Below are 8,451 nucleotides of genomic sequence, written 5' to 3'. Positions count from 1 at the left end.
TATACCAGTAGTATTACTGTAAGCTGCACAAACACACAAATGCATTTCCATTGAACAGTCATAATAAAATATCTCAGGTACCAAGGATGTCTCTGTTGTCCTTGGCTCTCTTTCTCTCCTTTCTCCCCTCCCCCCCTAGTGTGTAGAGAGGGGTCCGGGGTATCACCGGATGTCCCTCTCCCCCCCCTCACACATCCTCTCTGTGCCAAACTCTCCTGTACAGTCGAGGTTGATGGAGGTAGACATCGGAGGATGGGCTCATGTTCGATACAATCCCTTATTCCCGTCCTCTGACCTCCATCTCCACCAGCCTCCACTGCTCATCTACTGCACTCTCCCATCTTGGGGGGGCTTTGGTATGTGGCTTGGCAGGGGAGGTGGATGAGTCTCAGGTGAACGATATTGCTTTAGAAGAGGGAAAGGGGGGGTCCAAGAGGAAACAGGGGTTCAAGAGGAAAACGGGGGGGGGGGGGGGGGGGTTCTCCAAGTAGAAACAACGGTTGGCTCCTCCTGTCTGTCCCTACCTGTACCTCGGGGGCCCAGGAAACAGAGCCTGGTTTATCACTTATTGTACAGAAATCCTGTAAGTCTTCCACTGGAGCCCTGGGATGAGCGCTTCAGAGTATTCCAGGGATTCTCCAACCAGGATAACATGAAGGGATCCAACGCTGAGGCAAGACCTCGGCTTTTATGATCCGAGTCTTCCTCCTCTCCCTCAGAGAGTACAAAGACTTCCAGTCGGTTGTGATGGGCCGGTTCGAACTGTGTTGGAAATCTGGGGGCTCTAACTGGAAAGTAGTTTGTGTGTGTGTGTGTGTGTGTGTATGTGTTTATTGGAACAGAGGTATTCCAAGGGGTGAGACATCCCCCTCGCCATCTGATATGTTTAGCAGAGTGCCCTGCCTCAAAGCCCCCAGAATGCAGGGTATTCTCTTGATCTGGGCTGAGCTCATGAGGAAAGCATGCAAGCTGATCCCAGGGTCAGTGGGCTTAAGCCTGACAACGTCAAAGCCAGAGCACGGACACCCAGATGAAGTATGCGTGTGTATTGCCATGAAGTGTATGTATGTATGTGTGTGTGTGTGTGTGTGTGTGTGTGTGTGTGTGTGTGAAAGTGAGTCTGCCTGGTTGCTGCCCTCTCTGTGGCATTTTGACAGAACCCACTGGTCCTTTCAGAGTGACTCAGTCTCTGAAGTATGTCTTTATGCCTCCTCAGAGAGACACTCCATAATCCACCCCAAAGACGGCTGAGGCACTCAACTTTTCCCGTTCGTGGTGAGCTGGCAAAACCATGCGCTCCGTGGGTTCAGAAGAGAGGCAGGTCTAGGGTGAGGGCACTGAGTGAAGAAGCGAGTGACAGTGATGCACTGGATGAGGTGTTTGAGCGACCACGCTATATGTTTAATACTGTTCCCTATACCGTCACCACAGAGCCAGATGCCCATAATAGCAGGGTTTCCATCGCAAATTCCCCACATGCAGTGAAGGATCCACCCCACCCCTTTCCCATTCCATCCCGTTCCCAACTCTGCCAGGCATCACATCTTACCTCATGACACTCATGAACCCAAAGCCGCAGAGCTTTCACCACGAATCTCTCGGAAAAATCAAGCTGGACACCCCGAAGGAAGCATGGCTTTGTGGGATAGCGGAGGAATATGATTGGATAAACATACAGCCGAGCCGCAGCCTGTTTAATCATGTAATCATGGTGGCGGTGATGAGAGAGAGAGAGAGAGAGAGAGAGAGAGAAGAGAGAGAGAGAGAGACAGAGACACAGAGACACAGAGACACAGAGAGAGAGACAGAGAGAGAGAGAGAGACAGAGAGAGAGAGAGAGAGAGAGACAGACAGAGACAGACAGAGAGACACAGAGAGAGAGAGAGTGTGAAAGAGAGACAGAGAAAGAGGGAGTGTGAGAGGGAGAGAGAGAGAGACTTACAGACAGAGCCAGAAAGAGAGAGAGAGAGAGACAGACAGACAGACAGACATAGAGACAGAGAGTGAGGCAGCAGTCTGTGGGGTTTGCAGGAATCTCAAGGCACATTCTGTTCCCGTGAGGCGCAGGGCTTACGGAGGATGAAAAAGGACATTCATCTGTGCAGAGCAGCGGCTGCAGTGACGTCCACAGAGCTGTTTATTAAACACAGGCCTGATTACTGAGCTCAGGCTGGCTGCCTGGGCTATTTTAAACCAGAGGAGTGTTTGGCCTACGTAAGAGCAGAGAGGAGTGTGTGTTTATAGGGGAAAAGTCACCCACCTTGTTACCTAGGCTTGCCCTTGGTAGAAAACGGCTTCATTTGACCCACATCTCAGTTTTTGACCGATCTAAATAGACTGGATGTGGTGCTTCCTGCTTGAAACCCGCAGGGGTGTTCTTAAGAAGTCCAAAAAGTCAATATAGGGCTGGCTCTGGCTGTGAATTATGGGAGCTGTGTGTGTGTGTGTGTGTGTGTGTGTGTGTCACGTGCGTGCATGTGTGTTGTGTGCGTGTGAGTGTGTGCATGCGTGCATGTGTGTTTGTGTGTGTGTGTGTGTGTGTGTGTGTGTGTGTGTGTGTGTGTGTGTGTGTGTGTGTGTGTCGGAAACACACAGAGAAAACAATAAACTGGATCCTAAAAAGGAGGCAGACAGCCTTGTTTTCAGAGTATTTTTACCTTCCATAGATTTTGCTGTTTGGGCACAGGCTGTGCAAGGACAGAATAGTCGCTCAATAAACTCTGTGAAGGACACATCGACCAGACCATGCCCATCTGTTTGATTCTGGTTTGTTTGAGGCTGTCGTTTTCTAGGGACGGAAGCCCAAACTATATCTGGCTCCGTCTGTAAAATAAAATAAACTCATCAGTCTCCCAAATCAAATCCCATCTGTAACTGCCATTTGCTAACTTGCTCCTTTCAGTTCCTCTTCAATTTTCCTAATCAGATAGACTCATTTACATGTCATTATGCAGCCGTCTGAAGAAGCTGATGTGGAATTGTTTATGCCAGGGACAAGAGATGTGAAAGTAATCGGTCTTCAGTGAGAGGAAATCGAATTTAAAATGCAAATCAGAGGCATAATTAAGTCTGGGATGATATTCACAGAACAGCGGTTGATCTATTCCCTCCCTGCATTCCAGTGGAGCCACCCAGCACAAATGGGAATAGACAGAATGTTTCCACCTAATCAAAGATAACACACAGACACACACACACACACACACTAACAGAAACATACACATGGGCGCGCGTGCATGCGTACACACGCACACACGCACGCACGCACGCACGCACGCACGCACGCACGCACATACACATACACATACACACACACACCCCACACACAAACACACACACACACACACATGCACACACACACACACACACCACCACCACCGCCGCTGCTTCTTAGCCAGATGAGCTGTTTGCACTTAGAGGGAAGTTCATTAACTGGTAATTAGCCTGGCTTCAGCAAAGTAAACTTTTTTAAATGTGATTCAAAGTAGATTAGTGTGACAGAGTGTGTTCAGAATGCATTCCACTATTTCCATAACTGGAAAAGTGAGAGAAAGGCCTCGGAACCAAAGGGGAATAGGACAAAACCAGTGTTTTTGTCCTATGTCCTCTGTCTGTGTTGATAGAGGCATCCACCACCAGGGCCTGCCAGGCCGTCTTGCTGTGATTCTAGTCACTGGGGGTTTTGCTTGCTCAGGTGGAACCGCAGACAGCCATTAGGTCATACAAAGACAGCAGCTTCTGTCCCTACACCACTCAAACCCCCTGCCCCCCCTCCTCCCCACCCCATCCCTGTGGTGCTTCACAGTGTCCCCCAGTGTGAGAGAGTGGGCAGGGTGGACACACACACACACACACACACACACACACACACACACACACACACACACACACACACACACACACACACACACACAGACACACACACACACACACACACACACACACATATACACACAGACACATAAAGACACACACACACACACACACACACACACAAACACAAACAGCGGGAGATCGAGCTAATCCCTTCACCTTTCAACAGATAATTGGTTGCCACATCGTCTGGCCACCATCCCCTTCATGTATTTAAAGGTCGACTTTTGCGTATGATGTCACGCCAGGAAGTCACAGCAACTTCTACCAAAAGATATTCGGAGCAAGTAAAGATGGTCGGCGCTCGTTAGACGTCCGTGCATGCGCACCGTCGCCATCTGCATGCCAGAGTTGATCGTCTTCTCTCCTTTCTTGATCGTTTCCGTTTGGAAATGGTGTCCGGTAGCGTCGCCCCGCTCTTTTCCTGTTGACGTCATATCCCAGAGTCTACCGTTAACTAAAAAGTTAACTCTAATGATGATTGGTTGATACTAGTAGTAAACTAGTAAATAGATGTGGGTCAAAGAGGAGGCAGCCCTTCCTCCAATGCTCTGGACCACGACAGAGTGAAAGAGAGACTGATCAAGAAAAAGAGAAAGCCTGTCTTCCAATGCGCTCTCTTTTGTTGGAATCCAAATCCAAAAGTAGCATCAGGCTTGGATCCCCTTCTACCCCTCCCCCCCCCCCCCACCCCCCCCAGCCTTCCCCAGATGACCCCATCAGAGTTCATCGCCATGGTTTCCTCTCCGTGTTTTCAGAGCACATCAGCACATCCCTGTCCATGTGAAGTCCCACATGAGCAACGCAACACTTCGTAACCAGCTTCGTAAATCTTCTGCCGCAGGATAAGGCCAAACACACGTCGAATGATAAATTACAATTGTCTGAGTAACGTCTCCTGGAGATACAAATTGCCCAGCAAATGCTGTAGAAGAGACACTTAGGTGGAAGAGTGGTGGGTTGTGAGGTGTCTACTGGATGAGGGATTATGAGGGATTGTTGTTTCTGTGGACAGGACAGGACAGCAGTGGAGGGAGAAATCGGAGGACGGGGCTCATTGCCATGCATGGAATGGAATGAGGAACGGTATCAAACACACTGGAATGAGGAATGATAACGCGTGATACCATTTGATACCATTCCTTATTCCATTTCGTGCATGACAATGAGCCCGTCCTCCAATGTCTACCTCCACCAGCCTCTGCTGGAAGAAAGAGCCCAGAGAAAGCTCTTAAACAGTCCAGCCAAAGCTTTTTAATCATACCCTACTAAAAGGTTTAAAGTAGTAACTTTGGTATGTATTGTTGATGCATTGTTTTAGCCTATATCCAGTTATTCCGGTTAAATGATGTCATATTTTATTTGAAAAAAGTCTGTTTTTTACAAGCCCAAATCCCTCTTGGTCAAATTAAGTGGGGTTTTCGTCTCTGGGATTGTATAGAAGGATTTTGCCACCAATGCTACACAACCAACAATGATGTCATACTGTGAGAGGGGTCATCTACAAACAGTTTTTCACTCTCCTTCACGCTGGCCTTCTATCATAGCACAGAGAGAGGCCAGCTTGGCTTGGGAGATGATTGACAGCCATATCAAGCGCTTCCTCTCATCCCCCTGGCAACATCTGCAGCAACATCACCCTGCTGAACTTCACAGGGGGATAAATCAGGGGGAAACGTCTCTCTTGTCTGCCAGCTCAGACGCAACGTTCCAACAACCTTCCCCCAACGTTAAGCCGTCATTGCATGTTTGTACCAAGTCCCGGAGCAGCCATGAGAACATACAGTGCTATCAGTCTTTCCTAGGACAGTTCCTGAGGGCCTGTCTGGAAGAGGAGCTGTGTAGAAGATAGGTGTTAGGGGGGAGGTTGTGTGTGTGTGTGTGTGTGTGTGTGTGTGTGTGTGTGTGTGTGTGTGTGTGTGTGTGTGTGTGTGTGATAGTGTGTGTGTGAGTGTGTGCGTGCGTGCGTGCGTGTGTGTGTGTGTTTGTGTGTGTGTGTGTACGTGCGTGCGTGCGTGCGTGCGTGCGTGCGTGCGTGCGTGCGTGCGTGCGTGCGCGCGTGTGTGTGTGTGTGTGTGTGTGTGTGTGTGTGCGTGCGTGTGGAAGGGGCATTCACAGAGCCCCCATAGCTATGTGTCTAGACTTAGATTACGCCTGAAAGGCCAATCTCTGATCTCATCTAACACTCTAGACACGCAAACATACAGTTAGAGACACAAGTCAACATGCTCCCTGAGCTCATTTAAAACACACACACCCACACACAGACACACACACAGAGACACACACACAGACACACACACACACACAATACATGGATACACACAAACAACTGAATACACACTGCAGTTTGTTCATTCTATTACATAACGTGCATACAGACACCCACTCTCACTCACATAGGTAATGCGGTACTATGTGTACACTCTTCCTGGTGTCAGCTTCAGAGCCTGAAGCGTAGTCAGTCAGTACTACGATGTGGCCCTCTAGAAAAGCGTGTGTGACATTGCCTCCTGTGTGTGTGACACAGACTGTGAAGTGGCATTGCGTGTGTAGGAGCTGGACCTGATTGAGATCATGCCGCAAGCTGTGTGCTCTTCTCATTCCCATGATTCGTATGGACAGCCATATGTCACCTCCGTGGTGACATGTGTCATAGGAGACACAATGCCTTTTGCGTGACAACAGCACAACGCCTGTACAATCCTCTGATGTCTGGATGACACACCTGTCACAAACCTCCACAGGCTCAGAACGCTGGCATATGTCCTCCCTATTCTCAGTGTGTTCCCTGAGGAGCCAATAGACCTCCTATCAACCAAGTGTGGGACACCGTATCCGTCTTGTGTTTTAAGTGGCCTGGTGTCAGGTTTCAATCACCCTCTGCTGGGGGTAGGGATTGGTTTTGTTCCCTGTCTTCCCACGGAGCCCCGGGAGAGGAGAGGAGAGGAGAGGAGAGGGGATAGGACAGTGGAGTAGGACATTGGGAACTGGAGAGGAGACACCCCACCCACACACGCACACACACACACACACACACACACACACACACACACACACACACACACACACACACACACTCACACACACACACACACACACACACACACACACACACACACGCTCACACACACACACACACACACACACACACACACACACACACACTCCTCTCTCAGTGCAGGATCCAGGTCATGGGGATCAGTGCACAGATCAGTGCAAGGATATCAGCTTTCAGCAAGTAGTGGAGTTCCGGAAGGTGCCGAGTCAGACAGTCTTATCGCTTTGCAAATGTCGATAACAACAATGGCCTCTCAGATACTGTACAGTAGTTTGGACACACCTTGGGCTTTTGTCTGTGTGTGTGTGTGTGTGTGTGTGTGTGTGTGTGTGTGTGTGTGTGTGTGTGTGTGTGTGTGTGTGCGTGTGTGTGTGTGCACATGCGGGCGGACGTGTGTGCATGCATGTGTGTGCTGTCATAAATATTACATCAAAACAACACGTCTAATTCATGTAAAAGAAAATCTTTAGGAATACAAGATGGACCACTTTGTTACAAAACAACACAACATTATTTTGAGAGTTGAGATTTTGGATAGGGACGTACTGGTTCTAGCACAGAATCTACAATGAGTGCAAGTGTCTCATTTCTATTTCATTCACTATACAGTACGCCATAGGAGGGTCCAGCTTAGTCATCAACAGGTGTTTTTCTAATCAGAGCTGCCTGTCTCTGGGACAACAACCCCCCTCCCCTGCTTCTCTCTCCAAACACTCCCTCTGCTCTGAAAACTGCTGGGGTCTCCGCTTTGTCCAAAGAGACACAGTCAACTTCAGTCCAGTTGGCAAGAAGGATTTTCCATATAAATCTATGGAGTAAAAACCTCTGTTATTGGATCTCAAAGGATGTTGATGTAGGCTCAGGTTTTCTCCTCACTATACAAAACAGGGGAGGCTGTTGGAGGTAGAAATCGGAGGACTGGCTTGTTGTAATGCCTGGAATAGAATGAGGAAGGATATGTTTGATACCATTCCTCCTTCCATTCCATGCATTAAAATGAGCCCGTCCTCCGATTTCTACCTCCACCAGCCTCCCCTGTTATACAGAACAGTGTCTGTGTTACAGTAAGATTATTGACACAAATTCATCATCTAGATTACGCACATATCCTACTCCAGTACGGCCTGGTAATTAAAAGGAATATAACACTCTTGTATTTGATATCAATGTAAACTCGATGGCATGTATGTGTCTAATTTCATGCACGTGAACTGGACAGCTATTTTCTGAATGAACCTTCGAAACAGCAAACATTGTGGGAGAGGAACCGGGGCCTTCGGACCCCCATTCTACCGTCTGTAAGACTGAGGCCCAACAAGCTAATGGACACCTGGCAGAGGCTGCATTGTAGCTCTTGAACTATAACAGGAAGTCTTGTAGGCCAACACAATGGGCTTGTGTGGGCTTTTCTTTCAATAGGGACCCAAATCAGCGTGGAGGCTTAAGTGAGCATGATGGTTCACTCGCTAATTGGTGTATGTGTGTGTGTGTGTGTGTGTGTGTGTGTGTGTGTGTGT

This window comes from Argentina silus, assembly GCF_951799395.1.
Source record: "Argentina silus genome assembly, chromosome: 14".
Lineage (NCBI taxonomy): Eukaryota > Metazoa > Chordata > Actinopteri > Argentiniformes > Argentinidae > Argentina > Argentina silus.
Note: the sequence above shows the minus strand (reverse complement) of the source record.